This window comes from Lepeophtheirus salmonis, chromosome 1 (assembly GCF_016086655.4).
Source record: "Lepeophtheirus salmonis chromosome 1, UVic_Lsal_1.4, whole genome shotgun sequence".
NCBI lineage: Eukaryota > Metazoa > Arthropoda > Copepoda > Siphonostomatoida > Caligidae > Lepeophtheirus > Lepeophtheirus salmonis.
The window spans coordinates 22,939,819-22,964,194 of record NC_052131.2 but is presented as its reverse complement, the minus strand read 5'-3'; the positions used below and the strand labels follow the sequence as shown (position 1 = coordinate 22,964,194).

General features: G+C 30.2%; 1 protein-coding gene across 2 annotated transcripts in view; it reads right to left on the bottom strand.

Moving 5' to 3' along the window:
* Nucleotides 1-24,376, bottom strand: part of LOC121123914 (chaoptin) — a 59,344-nt gene that overhangs the window by 9,682 nt on the left and 25,286 nt on the right. The gene's annotated exons all lie outside the window — the stretch shown is intronic.

Here is a 24,376-nt window from a genome sequence, read left to right as displayed (position 1 = left end):
TTATGTTTTCCAAGATGCAACCCTATGTTTACTTTTTGTGAAATGTGTAGTCTTAATCCCAGTTCGTTTTAAAATCCATCTTTGTTTGAATGTTTAAAGTCAAGGAGGAGCTCTCGACATTGCCTGGAGTTACACACACACTAAAAATTGTCTGTATTAATGAAAATATCAAATCTGATTTTCACTCTACTAGCTACAAATTGGTTTTTGGGTATCCCTTGAAATTTAAGCTTAAGCATCATCCCCATTCATCTTGCAGAATTTTTGCAAAAGGAGATTAACGTTGTAACAATCAATATTTTGTTTTGTGAATATGAAATTAGTTGTTACATATTGTAATGAGGTTATTGGTTATAATTTTAACATGTATTCGTATTCCATAATTACTAATAATAGATTGTCAATTAAGAATTTTAACGAGGAGGAAAGTAATGGTGAAGTTTATGGTCAATAGGGCTCTAAGAGCCCTGTTTATCTTTTGGAATCTATAGTTAAACTACAAAATTGGTAAATTGTCAACCTTGCATATCTCATACTGGTTACACCAGGTTTTAATTCATTGTATTCTCCTCCATCTACACATACTCTACCCAGTTAAAAAATGGGAAAGGGTAAAAGTAGCTTTGTTTAGAATTTATTTACTAGATCTAAGAAGGATAAAAATATTGGGATTTAAAGTCTATGCAGCTAAAAATATAAAAGTTTCTAGTGTCAACAGCACGAATTCAATCAAACCCCACTTGGAAAACATCCATGAAGTTGCTTTAAATTATTTTATCAATAATAATAATTTACAAATATTAGTCTATGGTTATATCCGGTGAAAAAAGGGAAAAAATGCTTGATCAAAAGGCAGCTATGATTCCGATCAAGGATCTAAAAAAAATCTCCATTGTTTCAATAATTCGTTAAAAAGTATGAGTAACAATTATTTTTTGCAAGCAAAAAATGTTAAGTGAGTAACGAGTGTTCAGGCAAATCACGAGTATTTAAGCGGGTAAGAAGTATAGCTCGTAATTCCTTGAGGGTTTTTCTTTTTTTGAAACTCGAAAATACTCATGCAGCAAAATTCAGCCTGCGGCACATCACTAATAATAATTAGTTATCTAACTTTCAGAAACTTCTCTCACCTAACAAAAAGGAAGTTTTTGATATCATTTTCCATCCCCTTCGGATATCGTTTTCCTCTCTTTTTTTATTGTGCATTTTAAAATAACTCTTTAAAAAAATTAATCCGAGAACATTTTTATATGAATTTTTCAATTTAATTTCCATATTAAGGATCCACTCCTAAAAGGATTAAGCTAATTCGCTATATCATCTATCATTATATATGGTATACATAATAAATTGCTCTAGGAAGTATGTATATAATAATAATATCATCATATAAATTATCCATACATACATTTTATGTATTCCCTGAGTTAAAAGACTTTTCAGTCCATTTAACTCTTGATAGTTTTCGGATAGATAAGTATATTATAACCCCTAATAGTTTGGTGATAATAATAATCAAAGGATGGTTGAGTAAGACACTCTAATACATACATCATTCATTGCAATCAATTTGAAGTAAAATATCAACAAAATTGGCTCTTCTCAAAAGAATTTCATGTTCTTCTATTTATTTTACAAAGAGTTTATTATCCGTATGAATGCTACAACATACATCATTAGTATTGTACATATATAATATTTGCAATATTGGCAATTATTGCAAAATATACATGTACATGTACTTTGTCATTATGATTTTTCTTATAGGACATGGGAGGAGGATATTTAGGATTGTAAATCGTAAGGATTTTTGATATGTACAAACACAGAAAATGAACATGGTAACCCTGAGAATATAAATAATGTTTGACAGGAGAACAGCTTAGCTGAGAGAAGATCTGAGATGAAATAAATAAACACGAGTTCAACTCCTTTATCAAAATGGGGCATTGTAAGGAATTACTCTGTCTTTGATCTTCAGTTCTATTCTGAGTCCAACAAGGACTTACATTTACAACTCTTACACAAATCCTCAGCCTGACTTTCCTTAATTTACACACACTCATGGTTACGCTTTATACTTAAATGTTCGCTTCTCAAAATGGAAGAATAATTATAACGTAATTATAAATAGAAAACACTGGTCCGTTTGCTCGCTAAAAATCCTTCGGGTTTACAACAGCTCTAACAATATTTTTCTGCGCAAAAGTTATACACATCTGACGACCATTCACATGTTCAAACGTGTTGGACAAATTAATTGTTTATTGCAAATAATTCTACAATATTGATCTTCAAATTTCAACACTTGTAAACAACGTTTTGGGTTCTTGTATTTTATATTTTAGCAGCAATATTAATGGAAAGGCCATTGAAGCTACAATTTCAAACAAGTTGCATTCTGTATTTAATACCCAATGTCAACGAAGTTGAACGGAGGTTAAAGTTACAGATTGATTTTGATGTAACTTGTTACGAACGTTATAAATGGTCATAGAGCTCAAATTAGTATCTTTATGTAGGTTTAATACAAATGTTTCAAATGGCAATACATACAATCTACAAAAAATGAAGATAGACGAATGTTTGCACTCTACAAAGTGCCCACTCTAGTTGTTTAAATTAATTTAGGAGGGAAAATTAGTACCGGTTATAGAGTGCATTGATGACCCTTGTCCTAGGTCAGCGTCTAAAGAACAAGAACCTCTGTGCAATGCAAATATGATGAATTAAAGGGCTTCTATGTTGTATTTTAGTATAAAAATACATTTCTATTGGTGCAAAACGTTCTAACGTGCAATGGTCGTCAGATATGAGAATTCACCTTAAAAATGCAGAAGAAAATGGAATTGTGTGTTTAAGGCAACCAAATATGAGACAAAGACTTTAGGGGTAATGACGCCAAGCATTTTATAAAATTGATTTCGATATTTTTTTTTAGAAAAATAAAAAATATATCTAAAGAGGAAATGGATACAAAACAGTTAAAAAAATAAGTTAGCTGATAACTTTTTTGATGAGGTCACAACGGAGCCAAGTTCAGTGTTTCTGAATAGTGTTAACTCATATTATTCCAAGAATGAATTCTTCTTTTAGAGGTACTAGGCGTATTTGTGCTGTGGCTACCTGTACAAATCCATCATATGCCGATTATTATTGTATATTTATTTGAAAATTTTGTTTTGGCCTATTTTTTCATCAAAAACAACTTTTTTTAAAAAATTGATTTTGATACCGTAATCGTCGGAGGGGTAAAAATTACACTATTAGTATTGTCTGATGAGAAAATTATACTATATTATGTATTACTAAAATTTGTTTTGTCGAATTTCCTCCTAAATTGGCTCCTCTGTGACGTCATCAAAATATCCAGTAAACAAAAGCAAAGAAATCTCTTATCGACACACCTTATATACATCTCGTCAAAATATAAAAATGACACGAGGTAGTAAATGATTTTATAACTATCCGAATTCAAGGTTATACTTTTTTTTTCTACTAATATGTTTGTCACCTCCTTTCTTAGGCTCTCTTTTCCAGTTAAAATGCTATTAATTGGTACTACTTAATCCGAGTCGGCTATATTTTTTCTTAAATAGTCTAACATTTTACGCATTTGTTCTCCTTTGTTTTAAAAATACATATTTTGCAGATATTATTGTAATGGATCGATTAATACACTTACAATTATAGATGAAGTACTATTCATGTATACATAATATAGGATTTTCTTATAAAAGTCTCATGTTATGCAACTTTAAGTTCATTTTTTACTTTATAAGCTACCTTGCAAATATTCTTCAAAATGGGAATATTTTATTCACAACTTAACAAAAGCTAATTCAACCAATCAACGTTCTGAATACTTAATAGGGGAAAAGAAGGAGAAACATGCTGACCACCAAATATTTTTTGTGTTAGTGAAATAATGCCACTTTAAACTACTTATAAACGCAAGGTGGCGCCACTATACAGTATCTTTGGTATGTGAACAAACTACTAAAAAGTATGCCGCATTGACAGTTGCGGTGGACAAATTAAATATATACAAAGAAGATTGTCTTATTCAAAAAAATTGACGGAAAATCTAGCTGGAATTTAATCCACAGTTTTCAATAAATAAAGAAAAATTGTTTGGAAAGTTTGCAAGGATGATTGAGAGAAGGATGAAATTTTAGGACCAAAATAAATATAATATAGTGGAATACGTATAATTTTTTGTATCTAAATAAATATTTGTTAAAACTGCTAAAATAGTACACTACTTTTATCCAGAGATAAAGTAATGTATTACCTTCAGTCTGACCCTGCTTAAGACACCTCAAGCAATAGGTAATATCGATATGAATGCGGCTTACTATCAATCATTGCCCCCTCTGTTGTATGATCCTAGATCCGTTATCGTTAATGGGTAATTATCACTTTTGTTAGTCTACCTAGACTGGTCTTTAAGCCTTGTAGAAGGATTTTCCATTTGAAACATAACTTATTAAAATAGACCATCAAGAATTCACTCGTTCAAACGACAAATATTGTATCAGTTACGTATTTAAATAGTTTAAAGCATTGGTGTCAGTCACCAGCCCGGGGCCGGTATATATTTACAAGTGGGGGAGCCAAATAATTTAACAATTACGTCATCTGTATTGACTATCCATTAGGGGGTTCGTTTGGCTTTTCGATAATTATGACAAAAAAAAAATAGTGTTGTAATTTTTAGGCAGAGACTAAATTTGGAAGAATAACCATTTTTGTATTGTGATGTCTATAAAAATTCCGCAAGGGGAGGGGGGTAGGCAATAACCGTTTGACCATATGATTCCAAAGACACTATTGTAAATAAAGGAACCATTTTTAATCGGGAGTGTCCTCAGGATTTTATATTTGGGGGTTGAATTTTTTAGAGAGACATAAAGGATCGAGCCTGAATTGACATTGAAAAAAAGAGGGAAAAAAAGCTAATCAAATTATTAGGTATATTACAAAGTCTCATAACCAGACCATTTTCAAGGCAAGAACTCCAAATTTTCAGTGAGGCCAAGGCCGTGACTAGGAATTTTATATGTTGGTTGATTACTCGTAGATTGAGATGATATTTTTTATTCTTGAAAATGTTTAATGTCAAAATTTTGAATAGTTTTTTTCTTAAAGATCAATTCAATTTGTTAATGATTTATGACCCACACTAGACATAAAATCTAAATTATGTTCATATTTTAGGTGGCCCTAGTTCCTTCAATAGTTACCGTTCTATGTATACATAAAGGTGTAAGTTTTTAATTTTAAATAAATTTTGTTGTTTATACTTCATCTGAAAGGCCCGACTTTAAAAATGATAAAATCATTTGAAAACGCTCAATAAAATTTTCAAATGACATCACAGACTTACATAATATGTACTGTGTGTCTCATAGTATTAATAAGTTTATGTGCCTCTTATGTACCTTGTATTATGTTCATATTATGTAAAAAAAAAAATATGATATCCTCAAATAAATATGAAAGAGTGAACTAAAATTAACACAAAGTTTGAACGAAGGGAACAAAATATAATATAGTAAATTCTTAGACACTCTGGTTGGAATTTGATCTTCTTTGGAGAGTAGTGATTAAAATGTATACATCCACAAACAAAAAGGGTTTTGTGCAAATATTTGAGAAAATAATAGTGTAATTGGTTTTTAGAAGATACGTAATTTACTCTAAACATGAGACCAGAAAAAAAAAATGAGTTCCGTCCGAATTGCTTTAAAATGAAAAAAAAAATGAAAAAACAATTTGATAAATCAATATCTATATATTCTTGTGCAAACAATTTGTCGAAAGCAATTTCGCCGAAACACACTTGTAAATAAATAGGCCTACATATTAAGGAGTAATGTAGAACATAAATCGAGGAAATAAAAAATTAATATAGAATCTTCATCGTGAAATAAATCAAAAATGATTAGTCACTAATATAATGCTCAATATGGATATAAAATACATTAGTAAAGTTGTAAACAATATGACAATTGACGAGCGATATACTTTTCGTTAATTTTTCAGCTAAACGTCGTGAGAGCTAAACTGCCCTCCTTCGAAACTTTCTTCAAATTTTTGGGATTACCATGATGATTTCGGTTATTTTTTTTTTGCATACAATCCCGTCATATTTTTTAGAACTATTTATATTAGTTCCAATCCTGTCTGATATCACCCTCCATCTGAAGGGCGCCTCTGAGTTATATGTGAAAGTCGACTCATGGAACAAATTTGGTTCTATGACATCACCATAATAGATACATATAAACCAAAAACGTCATCCGTCATTGAAGGTATAATTAATCAATATTTATAAGAATAATAATTTTTTTAATATATAATAATGGTAAAGTATTTTCGAATATTTGAAGGTCTTTATAGGCATAACAATGAAAGACGTCTATAGTTTTACTGAGCAAATTCAATTAATAAACAGAAGTAATTTATAGTAACCTAAATGAAAATGGTGTATTGAAGAAGGCGCTTTAGTATTTAAATATAAACAGAACAGGATTCCCGCGGGATAATTCGCCACAATAAGGGCCTATAATTTTTATATGGTTAAATACACATAATTTATGTACATTCATTGCTAAAAAAAGAGGAATTTAAATAAATCACAAAACCTCTAATAACTCAACAATAAATACCATGCATGAAATCTCTTTTGAAATTCTATTTACTTTTAAAAAGCCAATTTTGATATTAGAAGCTTTAAGTCGAAAGTAGGTAGATTTATGTTTTATCCCTGCGAGTGTGTGTTTTCTACTTTATTGGCAATTGCCAAAAATAAAATACCATAAATTCAGCATTATATTGTATGTATATATGTATAAGGTAAAACTGACCATAAAAAATCACTACAGCTTGTTTTGTTAATTTAATTCTTGAGTAAAAGATGGAGAGAGGGGTACAAAGGAGTCAAGAAAGTGAGATGAGAAAACAATTGAGATTCTTGAGAGACAAGAGTGTCCAGAGTCACAGTTGTACATTATAATTCAGAAGCTAAAGAAGGAAATGAAATATAGGTACCTAGTTTTTAGAAAGCAAAAGCGATAATCGTAAATTTATGAATCATTTTTTTATGTCCCTGTAATAATCATCATAAAATACATTGAAGGTACAACAAAACATAAGAGAGCAAACGACAGAGAGAGATACCGGGTGTAGAAAAAGTAATGAGACCTTTTACAAATTCAGTTTTGAATAGGTATTGTTGATTAAATCTTAAATTTCCGATTATTTTTATATGGCTTAGATTCTAAGCCTTTAATTGATGTACATCTTGTGAACAAAAATTCTCTATATGTCGTGATAGAGGCAAAAAGAGCCATTATAGGCAATTTAATCCGCATCGGGAGGACCACCTCGGATATCATGAAGGCCTTAAACATCAGCAAAGCCACAGTCTATCGGGTAAGAAATCGTTCGGCTGATGGGGACAATATTAAGGACAACCCCAAGAGTGAAAGACCCACCAAAATGAAGCCTGAAGACATCATGGAGGCCTTTAAGATCAACCCAACGATGAAGATGTCAGAGTACACAAATAAAAAGAAGGTGAATCGGTCTACTATTGGCAAGGCCATCCGAAAGGTTGGAGGAAGATCCCTTAGAAGAATTGAGAGACCCCTCCTGTCCAAACGTCAAAAAGAGCTCCGTCTTCAGTGATGTAAACAAATCTTGAATGATTTGAAGCATAACATCCCCTGGGTAATTTTTTATCTCTGATGAAAAGACTTTTACCGTTGACCCCGTCTACAACAAGCAAAATGACCGAATGGTATGCTTTGACAAGGCTGACGATAGCATCAGGACAGTCACCAAGACAAAATATCCGTCTTCTGTGATGATGTTGGAGGCTGTGGTATCAACTGGAGAAAAAATGCATCTAATTTGGTTTTCTATTGGATACCAGTTACCAAAAGCCGACTACTTGAAGGAGTTGAAGGAAAATGTGGTCCCATAGATCACCAAGACCATGAAGAAGTCCATCAAGGCGACTTACATATTTCAGCAGGACAGGGCTCCGGTCATACTGCTTATATTGTACAAAAATGTATGGCTAGCAATATGAAATTCTGGTACAAGAACCTTTGGGCCCTTCAAAGCCCAGATCTGAATCTACTTTATTACTCCATTTGGCGGCAATTGAGAAGAAGACCTGAAAAGTTCGCCACCCGAATATTGATGCACTGAATACCTTTGTTAACTAGCAGTGAAGGATCATGAAAAATGACTACGTTGCTAACGTGTGCAAGGGGTTCCGGAGGCGGTTGGAAGCTGATGGTAGACATATTCATAATTTATGTGCATTGTTATACTAAAAAATATTGTAAAATATAATGTTCTATCTAGTCCTTCATCCTGATCAATTAGGAGTATTTTAATGACTACTTAGAGGCAGGTATCAGTACTTTTTCTACCCCCAGTATATATGGGCTGTGATATTCAATCAATGTCCAACCTAAAACTCCCTCTATCAAAAGGAGAAAGTAAATAGACTCAAAATTAACCAGGTAGTTAGCTTTTTATATAACGATACAAATGTTTGGCTACTTTTTATTTAAAATGTAGTTATCAGGGTCCGGATCACCTTAGCCAAGATCACTAAGACTTTGAGAAATGGAGACTAACTCGAGAAAAATCTAGTTGCCTTGATCTTGGCCTAAACAACTTTGACTTTGACAATCAAAAATTTGAGGAGACAAAACCTAGACTGATCTGGAGAACCCTTTCTCTCCAGAAAAGATATGATCACTGATTTACAAGATTTAAGTTAGGTTAAGTAGATAATCAATAATCAGGGCACTAATATGAGGAAAGTAGCAGGCACAAAATTTTCAAAAATCTATAACTATTTACTAAAAATTAACCTTTAAAAAAAAAAAAAATACAGAAATTGAATTTCAAATAAAAAAATTTTTTGGAAAAAAAATCAAAAAAATCCATAACTAAAATCAAATTTTTCTTTAAAAAAAAAATTAAATTAAATTTTTTGTTTTGTTGTATAGTTTGCCCCGAATGACATTTTTATAGACAAAGTGAAACTTTAACTCTGATGATTGAGCTACATACATCAATGAATATTTGAAAAATCAATGGAAAAATTGAATCATAATGAAATCTCATCATTAATATTAAAGATTATTTTTTACATATTTGTATACTAATATAGTTATTGTAAAGAGGGGGAATAACAGTAAGTCTCATAGCATAGGACTGTTATCTACCTAAAATATCTTTTAATATATTTATGCTAAGAGTATACAAAGCAAATTGAAGTAATATGTACAATACATATTACATAGTTCCGTTTATGTATGTATTTATTCGAATACACACATGCATGGGTATATTTAATTTAAGCATAAGGCAACCATACACAATTTGTAGAGACAAATCAGATCAATCGTTTTATTTAGATTTTGCTGGTACATATGTATGTACAATCTAAATTTAACAACATTCATTTCATAATCCCCCATACTGAGTGTTTACATATTATCAGTTAAATTGCTAATTATACAAAATAAATTCATGGCAAAATCAAAAATAGGGATCCGTCAGATGGGACAAAAATACATTGGAGTTTTGAACTTATCACTAGGTAGTTCCTTGAGACCGTACGTCTTTGGGACTGTCCGTAATAGAACTGATTAAAAAAAGAAGACATATAGCTGAGTCATATTATCAAGGATCAGTTTTAGGACTGAACTGGACGGGATTGCAGTTTTCATTTCTATATAAGGATCGATAAAACTTCTACTAATTAATATTTTGAAGCACTAAAATAATTATATTTTAATTTAAAAATTGGAATAAATATTAAAATACAATTATAATTTACAATTATGTAGCAAATATTTTAAACACAAAGACTATAAATTTGAACGAGCAGATTCTCTCTCACCGTATGTTGAAGAAAGATGGAGTTTCATCTATATTTGAGTGTGTTCAAGCAATACTATCAGTTCCGAGAACTACTGCTTCAAGTTTGCCTACTAAGTAACAAATGTTACTTGAAGCTAATAAAAACGTTTATAGTTCTTTTTGTGCTGCTAATATTTTTTTCCTATAATCTTTACAGATTTCAAAATCAAAAGAACCGCTCAACAAAAAGCAAAAGTAACTTATTTTGAAATAAATAAAATGGCGCAATGATCTATTTTTTTAATGGGGGGGGAGTGACGAAATAATACAATCTTTTGTTAGATTCAATTACATCTAGTATCTTCTATTTGATGAAGAATGCGTATGATAATTGATTGTCATCCTAACAAATAAGAGTCAATACATATAAGTAATTACAATATAAATGGAATGCCGATATTGAGGCTTGGATTCAATGATAGAATTGATGAGGACAATGCTAAAGAGTTAATACAGAATAAGCCTTTCATTTCATTTCCCTAATGGATTTGAGTGAAATCAGACAGTTTTCTTCGTTCTTTGCTACAATTCATTATGGGAGAGGGATTTTCTTGAGTAACTGATACTAACCTACATATGCTTCACTACGACGAAGAAGATCCTCAATGGGGTTGGATGTCTTCAATAGAATACAAACCTTGTCAAATTGTAGAATCAAGAATGTAAATTATTAAAACAGACCCGGAAGAGAGGGACTCGGGACTACAATTCTTTGAAATAAAGGAGAATTGATGACGTTGTTAGATGAGAGCCTAAACCAGGAGGAAACGAATGTCCTTCACCTTAATAACAGAAATAGAGTTTTCTAATGTCTCGGAACACGGAGTAGATGAGGAAGATGGATGAAATGAATAGAAGTACATAGCGGACGTGCACTATTGTAGAGACATTGGGTGAAGTCAAATGATGTATTTGGTCCCTCTTTTTATGACTATGTCCCAGAAAATATAATGATGAATAGCTAGATGTTTTTTGTTTTTTACTTTACAAATTTGTTTTCTGAATAAAGGTAAATCTAAGAAACGGACGTTCCTACAAGTTTGAAAAGATGACCTCAATCAGCTATTTTATGTGAAGAAAAAGAAGTCAGGTCCTCACTTTCTCGATCCTTTTTTCATGGGATGAGAATTAAGAAGTTTCTTTATTATATCAAATACATACATACATACATATAACTAACTACCTATATAAGAATCTAAGGAACCGTCCAAGTATGTAGATATGTAATATGTATAAAAATATAACTTCATTTCTTATTCACGAATCTTTTCGAAAAATAAAATAATAACATATCTTTGTGTATGTTTATGTATGTAGAATGATAATTCTCTCTACGCTTCTTCGATAGGAATAGGTTTCTATCTTTTTTATATATTTATTTATTTCTTGGACAATAACACCTTCATTTTACCATTCTATATTTTCTTTCCGTTATTGCATGAAACTCTTCATTCCTTGCCAAACGAAAAAAAAAATGACAATTAGGTATTCATCGAAAATCCATTCTTAGAGTTGTGTTTTTGTAATAATTATTGCCACATACAGTGTATGTTAGCAAAGCTAGAGAGAGTCCCCAGGGAGTTGCAGTGTCATCCTGAGGGATACTCTATAACATGATCCTCGAATCTTTATTGTGTCAATCTTAGGTTTAAATTCTTACGTCTTCATGTAATGCCTCTTAAACCACATTTTCAAAATGTAAAATGCTATAGCCATATGTTTAAGGCTAGTTTTAATAGTTCTAGTCCCGTTATGGGATAATATATTTAGATAGTATTTGTACATAATATAGTTTTATGTATGTAAGTACTAAAAATTTTCCTACAATCCAGTGTGTGATTTGTTTGCAATTTCCCCAGTCTAAAACTGTATATACATACTTATATTAATTGATTATTTTTAATTTTTTTTTGTTTATGCCTGACGAAATTAGGAAAGCTGTACGAGGAAATAGTTATTATATAAAACTCCCAATAAAAAATTATAACTATATTACATGAGCCCTGGTCGAAACTATTTAAATGTCCTTATTACATATTAATTAAAAAAGAAGGATCATTTAACTAATAGACATGGGTTGATATCAAAATATTGCCATATCCAATATTTTACAAATGATTACCCCTATCCCTGAAAATATTTGGTTTGTTTTGTCTCTATTGGTTCGTTTTGTTTGCCAAAACATTCATATCCTAAGGATACAGTATTTAATTCTTTGGATAGTATATTAACAAGATCACTGCTAAAAAACAGAGGGATTTTTATGGTATACAAACTTGACGTCTTGTGAGGTATGCATAAACCATGTTCCATACCAGGAAAACTGCCCTGGGGAAAATTACCCGTGTAAGATTGCCTGGAGAAAATTACTCTGGAGGAAAATTGCCGGTAGAGAAAATTGCCCGTATTTTGTTCTAACTTTAATGATGAATAATAACACATTATAATGGATCTCAATCCAATACATCCAAGGAACCCTTCTAATTTCAAAAAATGGTACCCTGCCCTCGGTTTGCAGGGGAACTTAGGGGTAGCCTTGGATCCTTAAAAACCAGCCCCAATTCATCCAATATATCCAAGAAACTCCCCTAACACTTGATTTTAACTATAACAAGACTTCAAGTCCAACCCAAGGGCTTGAAACTGTTTTTTAGTATTAGAAAGGTTCCTTGTAGGTTTGAGATGCTTTGGGAGTGGTTTTTAAGGATCCTGGGTACCCTCAAGTACATCATTTAACCCGAGGAATTAGTTTTTGATATTATAGGGGTTTCATAGATGAATGTGATAATTTGGCGGTGAGTTTTAACTATCCCACGCTACCCGAGGGACCCCGGCATTGAACTCGTTTGTGGTGTTAAAGGGGTTCATTGGATGTATTTGATGAATTGGTGGTGGTTTTTAACAATGCCACACTATCCCCGGCACACTGGCCATTATGAGGGCGGAGAGTATTCAACCATATTTTAAGGGACCCTCGGCTATTTATTCCGCCCCCCTCCTCCTCGTATATTGCTCACACTTGAAGGTACTCCCTTGGGAGAATGAACAAACAAATATGTTTTGATATTTCTCATAAATAATACTAAGCGAATTTGTAATGTGTTATTATAGCTCAAGCTCCATTAACATGTGTTATTATTCATCATGAAGTTTGAACAAAATACGAGCAATTTTCCTAACTGGCAATTTTTTCTAGATTTATCTTCCACGGGCAATTTTCCCTGTGGCAGTTTTCTGCACACAATCATGTCCTACCAGTAGGTAAAGATAAAAAAACAAAACCCGATAAATCACTTGGTTATACTGTCAATTTGAAAAATACTAGGAAGGAGAGCAGCTTATCTGCTATGACGTTTTATTAGATCCCCTGCAACACCCCCGTGAGAGGAAGAAAATACGAACAAATCCCACTCTTTATATAAAAAGGACGTATAGGCTGGATTTTCTATATTGTTGATCCTCAACTCTACTCGGACTCTAGCTAGGACTTACAATTATAACTCTGGAGATAAACCCGGATTGTTACTCACTGTCTTTAATGAACATACACACTCTTTATTACTTTATGTATGCATGTTCCCTTATCAAGAATTAAATAATAATTATTACAGCTTACAAAATAAAGAAACTCTCTTCTAATTGCCTGCAAAAAAACCACTCCTGCATTATTTTTTACACTTCTACGCCCTGCTAATACTAGAGTTGTATTCGAGTTAAAGTTCTCGAGTTCGAGATTGGTAAGGCGATGATCCTCATATTTTACTTTGAGTTTCTATCAAGAAAAACATAAATATGACCAATTATGTTGCTTATTATATATAGGTATATTTCCTTTTATACAACTAGCTCATGTTTAGTCACACACAAAAGAACGTTATTTCAAAAAGTTGAAGCATCAGCTCTGATAATTATCATTAAATTCTCTACACTTTAATACTATATTAATCGAGGTTACCATGAGCATGTCTGTTACATTCTATTTAATCCTGGTTCTCTTCTAAGAATTTATTTCCCCGGTAGATGAGAAGACCTTCTCACTAGGAGTTGAAGTTGAAGGTACTGATAAATACCTAATGGCTAACTTAAATAAATTAAGAAATGCTAATTTTCTATTACTTTATTTTATCGATTGATAGAGAAAAATTCTAAATATTGATGCTTAAATAAAAAATAACGTTTATAACATAACCATATTATATTTTGTAGGTTATAGCGGGATTCCTATCCTTTGTTATGAATAATTACATAAACAATATTTGTAAATTTGGCACCATCACTATCCTTTATCTACGGATAATTAAATATTCCTAATATCGCAAATGTATAACTAGAGACTTGACAACTCGAGGCTCATGTAAAATTGTTGAGTTTATCAAAATATATTTTGGACGAGTTCGAGTATTTAACAAAAAATAGTCTGTTTTTTATATCGAGTATTTTTTGAGTTCGAGTAGTACTCGAATTAGTAATGACTAATAAATATATCTTATCTTGGATAACTATTTCCAAGGAGGCAAATTTTGTTTCATATTCTTTTTAAGACGAACATAAGTTATAAGAGATGAATTCATTTATGCATCAAAGTACTCATTGTATTAAGCACAAGAATTGAACAACAATTTTTTCCCATTCTCTCCTTTTTCTGATTGCATCATATAAAATATCGGAGCAAATATCGAAGTTTTAATAATTTTCTCGGATACCGATATATTATGTATTTATTGAACGAAAATGATGATTCAAATTGATTGATCCATGGTAAAAAAATATTGAATAAATACATTAATTATGTTATCTATTCATTTTGCTATGTTTTAAATTATAAAGTTTAATTTCAGAGTAAAGGGGCTCATTTTCTGTATGTTCAATACACACATGAGCAGAAGCATGAAAACAAAACAGCTTTAAATGGCAGAAAACAACCGATAGGAGTGGTAACTTAAGTGTCATGATTTGAATGCAATACATACAATAATCAAAACAATAAAATAAAACTTTTCATATGAACCATTCTTCATAATTCCTCAAATTAGGCCTATTTAAACACTTGGCAATTACGTAATTGCAATAAACATGAAATGTTAATATTGTTACTGTTACGATTATAATTGTTGTTATTCAAATACCTTAAATAAGCTTTAATATTCGTATAATGCTTGACTGTTTAATGTGTATTGATATAAAAATTATATAATTCATATTTTAAATAAAAATAGCAAAAAAAAAACCAAAAAAAACAAACAACATAATCAAATTTGCGTTATTATAAATGCTTTCGTTCCAAGAAAAATGATTCAATACAAAGATGGGTCCTATTTCTAAAGATCTATCATTGAAATCAATTAGTTAACTAATTGACACAAATCATGGTCTACGATAGTGTTTATTATAGATTTTATCTTACGGCATCTTAAGATCTGTCCCATTGCCTCATTTTTTTTTTTTTTTTTTTTTGAATAAACATGCTATAATGAACATTTCGTCATCTCGTCATCATGAGGGAGCAAGAAGCCAAAAGGCAGCACATCTAAAATCTCCTAGATACTAAAATTGAGGTGGCGGGGATTACAGTCATTGTAAATTGCTCCGGGAGCCTGTTTTTCACGGAGAAGACTTCTCCAGGAAAGCTGGAAATGAAGGGTACAATTTAATTATATATTATATGATTTTTTGGATTCTGGTCTAAAGAGATGCGGCCCTTTCTTCGTCATATTTGAACCCGCGGGACTTAGTAAATAGAGTCGACCTTAAACAACTAGACTCAAGTTTTGTCGATTTGAGTCTATATATTTAGTCAACTCTGGGTTTTTTAAATTAAAAAGTCGATTCATAATTTGAAGTTGAGTCGAATGAACATTACTCAAGTCGATACAACACTAATTTAGAATAGTGGTTCTATTTTTTTGGTTGGGTACAATTAGTTAATCATTTTTGTATCATTCTCTAATGTAGGATCAAAGCTTTTAAAATGACAAAAAATATTACAATAATATACATTTACACTTTTAAGATCCATTACTAAATAAGTTAATACGATATAATATAAAAGATTTTGGAAAAGTAAAATTATAGTTGCATAATAATTAATTCAGTTTTTTTTACAAATTTTGATTTTGAAAAATTTGATTCTAGGACAATTTTCTTAAAGTAATTTTGCCAATAAGATTTTTCTAACAATACTAAATAAATTATCTGCACTATGATTTATTAAAAACATTATATGTATGTAGAAAATTAGTCCAATGTTAGAGATTATTGCTATAAATTGTAAATATATTGAGCTTTTATTTCATGCCTCTTTATAAGAAATAAACGTATCTATTTTCTAGGATTATGCTATTCATAGCTCCGTAGTTAATCATTTATTCTTTCGATTCAGCTGTAGACTAGGAAGGATGAATCTTTTTAATCAAAAATGAGTCTGGATATTATTTATAAGCTCATAACTGCGTAAAATAATAATGAAATATCGGGAAGTAAAGGCAAATAATTATGGATTTTTAATTTTATTGATTTGGTTTTGAAGACTGTTTTTGTGTTGGAACAGTATAGTTACATATTTTAATTATATAATTCTGCATATATTATGAAACGAAAAGTGTATCAATATATATACATAGCCCACTGGTAGATATACAAGTAGTTTATTATATGTATACATAGGTATAATGAAAATTTGATACTCTTTAAAAAAAACAATAATAAATAAAAAGTTGTTTCTGTAATATCCATACATACATATGTAAGTGTGTAAAGTATGTCTTTTAACTTCTTTTCTATTTTTTCTTTATAACTTCCCCCAGTTCCTCAGAATAACAATAACTATTTCAACTCAAAGAAACTTCAAAACACTCAACTCTTTTATATCGATTAGCTTTACTTATCAGAAATCGGATGAGTCCCAGGTGAATCCGGGACTCCATGAGATTTCTTTATTCCTCCAAAGACTCATTATAATACTAATATAATTAATATATATATATTTATATATATTAATGTATCTATATAAATCATTTTTAACATTCAATTCAAAGAGATTTTTTTTAAATGTCAAAAATGAATTATATTTAGTATCTTTCAACCTTTTTTTCTCTCTAAGAAAAATAAAATAATACTTTAAATTAGTTGGTAGTTAGCAAAAGCATTAGGGATTATTAATATTTTTTAGAGTAGCAATCTCAATTTTCTCAAAACATTTACATTCTATAACTGCATATTTAAAAAAAATATATTTAATTTTCCGTAATTCTAAACGTATTATAACGAATTTTGATATCTCCTAATCAAATGGCAGCCAACCAATGCCGGAACTTTTTTCAACGTACTATGTTAAATCATGTGGATTTTCAGAGATTAATCAGATTGATTTTGAGTTCAATCAATCAACGTTGAGAACGGCAAAAGGCAAAAGTCCTGTAAAACCGACAACGGAACACAATTATACATAAATTGTTTATTTTTTTGGATTTTTGACATATTATGTCTTAGTTTTTTATGACTAATTAATTGTAATATAAATCAAGGAACTCCTGTAGTAGTACAAAATTTGGAAGGAAAAACAACATTGGCCTACTTCAAATAATTTCAAAGCTTTTTTTAAATGATCTCTTGTGAAAAAAAAAACCCGTTGATATATCTTTATGTATAATAGACAAAGAAAAACAGCTGGCGAAAAAAAAAGAAGTCTTTCATGTTGATAGACATTAGACACACTGGTATTATTATATCAACAACCCTTTAGTACTTCTTTGTTTGCTGGAAAGATTGAGAGAATGATGCAATGACAATTTGCTATGATTAAAATGATATTATAATATTACACGAATATATTTTTTTAATTTTTTTCATGTCCTGAAGCGTCTTCAGATATTGTACAGACGATAAAAGGACGATGATAAAACAAAAGAAAGCTCTGATCTATTTTTGTCATTTTTTTTTTTTTTTTTTTTTTTTTTGAAGCTCTATCCCTCAAAGGGACGACTACATATGGTATGATTTATGAGCATTTCTTAAAAGTCACAAAACTTGTGGAGAAGTATGATATTAGATCACACATATAATATTTACACGTATGCATGAAAAGAAGGCCTTTAATACCTTGAATGTGATAAAAAAAAAAGAAGGGATTTCTTATATATATATTATTTGGAAATTCTTTTATAGGTGAGAGATCCTCTGATGTCATTTGCCATTCATAGTATGTGTTGAAGAAAAAAATACATCACCGTTTATAAAAAAAAAAAAAAATTATTCATGGATCTTTAAGGGTATTTAATCAAAGATCAGAAGAAAATATATCTAAAACATGTGAGAAAAGTCAAATGGCATATCCAAAAAAAAAAAAAAATGTCTCCTTCATGAATATAAATAACTTAGATATTGTTGAATTCGATTATTATTCTCAAATTCTATATTATTTTGTAGCTATACAAAATTATATGAAATCGTCTATACATACTACGGAAAAGTTGATTTATTTAGTTAATTATTTACTCATATAAACTCGTAATATTATTTCGAATAATCATGTCTCTAATAGAGCCTGACTGATACATTAGTGAGCCAATTTTACCTTCTTTAAAATACATGGGCAAATATTAACCAAGGGTGGCGTTAATTTATGGAAATGAAGAAATGGAATTTTAGTCCAACTTTTCGGATGCAAGAATAGAGCATCTTTTATGCACTCTAGAAATCCGGTCAACCCCCTACCTCAAAAATTACGTTTGAAGTCATGAATGCGATTTTTTTAAATCTATTTTCAAATTAATACGAAGAAACTCGCGAATTTTGTGATCATTAAAGCCTTTTTATACTTAAAGCAATAGTTATATAACATTTTAAGTTTTTAAAATACAGTTTTAAGGTCATATAAAAGGTCAAAGGTGACAAAAAAAGTCAACTTCTTCTAAATTTTTATTTTAACAATCTCAATTTATAATGGGATTCAGAAGTTTCAATTTTAAAGTTATGTTGCAGAATACGTGCAATTTTCCCCAGAGCAGTTTTCCTAGTACCCTTAAAACGAAAATTTATTTTTCTACAGTTAATCCATCTGAGCTAAGAAATTGAAGTCAATATATGTACATATGATTGATATATTTCTTTCCCTAGGAGCGATCCTTGTTGCAACTAACTTTTGTTGTGGCTTTGTTAATTGAGCTACAGCGGTCCATTATTATCATTATATCTCTCAGGTTGGGATTTCTTCATCTGTTTACAAAGGGATCTGCAATATTTAAGATCGGTCCTGCATGTATATTGTACATGTTTGTGTCCTTAAAACCAGTACTTGCACCAGGTATTTAAACAATATTTATCAAAAAAATGAATAAAACCATTCAGTATATCTATATATTTATGCAGTTGTTCAAAGCTACACACGTAGAAACATGAACAAGTCATATGACAAATGAATCTAGTGGACAGGTAATTTTTTTTTTTCAAAGTTATGATTAATGAGTTATTCCATTAACAATCTACACGTGAGAATATGTACTTACTCAGGGGGAAGAATAAAGTTAAGCCAATCAATTGGCAGGGCAAGTTTACAGATTATGACTTGTGTGTACATACATTTGCATACATTGGTTGACATATTATTTGCTTATATATTTAATTAATGGTTAGAGTTTAACTAAATTGAATCCTATATTATAAATAATTATACATTTTTTTGGCAAAAATGTTTAATTAAATTGTATTATATGTATGTATACCAGAGCAACGCTATTAAATTGCTACAGATTTTAATCTGGTTTATTTTAATGAGAGAATTTCTTTCAAAAAATATTTACAAAATTGACTTAAATATTATATAAATAATAATAAGGATCAAAAAACTTTAACCATTCAAGTATATATATACAGTATGTAACGGCGACATCCGGCGTTTCAGATTTCCTCATCTTTTTTTGGAATATTTGATGACAAAATTGTGCAATATTGTTTTTTTCCCCTGTTGAAATATACATATAAACAGCACCATAGGGTCAACGAAAAAAGATTTCAAGTTTATTACATTTTCAGAGGCAAATCTTAGGTGCGACGAAAGACCAGGATTGGCTCCAGGAGAACTGCTATGACTAAGTTTCCAAGGATACTGGGTATCCTGGCTCCGCCAACCTGAATTTGATGTTTGTTTTGTGAGTACCTATCTTAAGTCAAAGGACAACAGAGATCACCAAGAACTCCCTGATCGACTCTACCGTCCTAAACTACAAGACTTTAGATCGGGCTTTAGTTTCCAGGATCTGTGCACGGTTCAAGACCTAAATCAAAGTCTTTATTGAGGCGAAGGGAGGCTACATTGAGTGAGATATATTTTCAATGATTGTATCTGTGTCTCAGTTTTTGATTTTTTGAAGAAATCTTAAGAAATTGCAATTTTATGTTAATTTTAAAGTGGATGGATCAAAAGCACCGGCTTTCGTTGTGCTATGCGTACCTTGTATATTATAATATGAATCTAAATCAAAAGGAATTGAGTTACACCTCTTTATTTTGTATAGGTACAAAAAAAAATTAGGAACATATTCAAAGATATGTCAATAATAGTATTATAAATATATGTATGTCGTCATATTTGTAGGATCAATTCAAGGTAAATTATATATATTATACATTAATAAAACTTTTAGTCTTGATGATTTTGAAAAACAAATACATACATAAAGCCCCAGAGGATATGCAAGGGAAAGAAAGTGCAATTTAATTACGTAGGTGATATTGAAGGTGTCATGATATTAAGTCAAGAGTATGCATATAATTTTTTTTAAATATAAGAGTCACTAAGTGTGCAACTAACTAGTTAACTGCTCACCATACAAATCTATGAAACTATCATATAATTTACTAATAATTCTATATCACAACAATCTTTATTATTCATTTGGTATATCATATATATCGTAACGTTCACTATTTCTATCAAAATTAAATATTATTATGCAAGGAAACGGTAACAGGATCAAACATACTACCAGTGAGATGGAAAGCCAAGCCCGGAATTTACCTTTGAGTGCAGAACTCAAAAGCGATGGCATTTTTTTTGTGAGGCATTAGGCTTGGGAAACATTTGGAATGATAGTAGTTTGGAATTATTATTCTTCAGTCTTTTTTCATCATTAAAACAATCGAGAAATTAAAAGTAAAACTAGCTAAAAAGTATTTTTTATGATGAAAAGTGTTATTATTGATTTTCTATCTCATTTTAAACTCGACATAGATAATTTTTTAGATAATTAATATAAAAAAATAATACCGCGCTTCCTATAAATTCAAATGAAATAATTAATAATTAGAATTCCCCATTCATCGTGATTGGATCTTTTCATTGTTTTAATCCTGGAAATTTCTTTCCAAGGAAAGAGTTCATTCTTCTCTCTTATAAGGGTTGGTTGTTTCCCTCTGATGAATTTTTATTCCATCGTTCCTCGTTGAATATGAAATTTCGAACTAGATTATATCTTGAGATGGATCATCAAGTTAGAAATATCTTCCTTTGGCCCTAACTCGTAGAGAATATGGAAGTCCACTTATTCCAGTCTTAATGCTTGAGCAATGGTCAAATTAAAAGTATATCTAAAATTCAAATTGTTATATATTTTAGTTTAATGGTTATAATTTCCAATTTTAGAAGTAACTTATTAACAATCTTTTTGTAATATTTCACATCCAGAGTCTATTATAAGAATCGGAAAGTGAATGGATCCTCTAATAGTGTCAACCCTTGAATATATAGATTGTTAATTATGGATGTATCGATTCACGCTCAAGGAAGGGATCGACTCTACTCTCGTATGAGGCTTAGCTTGATTTTTTTTCCTTATTGAAATAAATTTTTATCCTGTCATCATCCCCGTAGATATCGAAATTCGAGTATCTCCTGTCGAGAACAAAGTATATGGGATCTCTTTTTTTGTCCCAACTCTTAAAGAACATGTAAGTCTTATCATTTTACTATAATTCTAGATATATCTGGAACCAAATGCGTCAAAGAAAAAATGAGATCAGTTTTGGATTCTGTGCTCAAAGATAAATTTATTCCTTGGTTTCCATTCACTGGTAGAAATTTTGATCTTGTAACTGCTTCCTTACATAATAATATTTTGATCATATTTTTTTATTTCAGTTTGCCAATAATATATCTTCCATTTTAAAATATTCAACAAGTCATGCCATTTAAACAAAAAATATTTTGCATTCTACCAAAAATTTGTAAATTCATTTATGCTTTATGTTATTAGTCATTAGTTATTAAATCACTTAAAATATATAATTTAAAAAAAAAAAAAAATGATTAAAAAATATAGAAAATAATTCGGGGATTTTATACCTTATTTTACGCCTCCAATTTTTAACATCCTGATATCTCTGGAAATAATTAATCAAACTTTGCAATAATTTAATATTATATTTTCATACTATAAGACAAAATATCAAAAAGTACCAATGACTAATTTTCAAATTTTCCCCCCAAAATGGGTAAAACTATAAATGGCAGGATTATTTTATGATTTATGTTGTTAAAACTCTTTTTTGTGGTTTGACATCCAAGCCTTGTATTTTACAAGTAATTTAGAATTAATTATAGATATATGTATGTATTTTATATAAAAAATATATTTGTATGTGTTTTAAAATTGTTTTGAAAATGTAAAAAAAAAATATTACAAAAATTCATATTTTTGCATTTCTGATATAAAATAATAGTAATATAAAATAGTATCATTGTGAAGTGTTTATTTTCCTATAGGTACGGTACAGGAGGGACGATGACCTTGGTGAAAATAACACTATTTTTTCTTTTTTCCTTCTTAAAATCTCTCGAAAAGATATAAATATCTAAAAAGGAAGTTATTAACAGATAAACACATTTTTATATATTATACATACATATAGAAAACTTTTATATATGATAATATTAAAACACCTTGAAGGAATAGCAAAAAGATGTAGACTTTGAAATATAAGTGAAAAAAGTCCAAAATCAGCAATCCTATTTTTGATTGAATAATTTTGCTTGTAAATCCTTGTTTTTTAACTCACTTCACATGTTCACACCTTTTTGTGTAGTATGTATCAATCGATAGTTCTTATATTTCGGTAACTATACATATTAACATATGTAGTCAAGGACGTCCGAAGGATTATATATATATATATATTTATTTGGTAAAAAATTGAAAATGAAATTTTTTTAGTTAAATTTTTGGAAAAAACCTTTCAAATCAACAACTATTTACAAAAAAAGATATTACCATAAAAAGACTGTCTTATGTCCGATATTTAGATTCTACTGCACAGGACTGGAGGAGAAAAACGGAAAAGAAATAATCTTAGATATTTTACGATCTTTAAAAAGTATTAACGACATAGTAGGCAGAAACCTGCCGGCTCATATAAACTGCGCAACACTTTTATGCAATAATTTTATTCAAAAAACCAAGGAGAAAAGGCTGTGAAATGGACACGTAACTTCAATTTTACCTGTCGTCTGAAATGACGAAAGACTTAAGGCATCTTGCATCTAAAATCCTTAAGGAAAGGGGCATGGACTTTCCTCTTCGGACATATGGCAAGAAGCTTATTAGTTTTGATTAAAAAATCAATAATGATAAAATAATGGGATTGATACACGAATCCTTTGGAGGTGCTGAAATATAACTGTGCTTCTTACCTCATATTAATTGGATACCACCCCTTGGAGACGCCCCTGTTTGTATTAAACATTAAAAGGATAAATAACTTTTACCTTCAAAATTGAGTGCTTTGCATCAAGAGCTTCTCAAAAAAGTGAAGCTCGAGAGCCTCTGATAATGTTTATGAAGCCTTTGCTGTAAATTTTTAATTCATTAAAATAACACACATAAAATTTCATGATTAATTATTTTATTAGTATACTAATAAGAATTTTGTTGTTAGTCGTTCTTGTCATATTGACAAAGCAATCATCATTGCGTCTCTGAACCTTTTCTACTCAAAAAAAAGAAACGAGTTTAACAGCTATCATTTTGATTTTAATTTTTTTAGACGGAAATTTCTCGAGGTTAAACGCTTCAATTTCTGTGTAGAATGGGATTGTTAAAAAAAACAACCCGAAAATCAACATGGTAACCCTGACAATTTGAAGCAAAGTTAAAAATTTTCGTCTGAGTCAAGTATCTATATCTCAGAAACGACCTGGAGAGGAGAGAAAGAATATTTCGCTTATGCACGGCGTTATCTTTTTTGTATCACGGAACCTTTCCAGCAAAAATAAACAGAAAAAGGTCCAGAAATCATCTGGAAATTAGCCAAATAAATCAATCAAACTAACAGCCATTTATATCTAATACACTCCCAAACTATCACTGTAATATAATTTCTTCATCATTTTTAAAATTTTAAAAAACATATTATTAAAATTTACAAATTA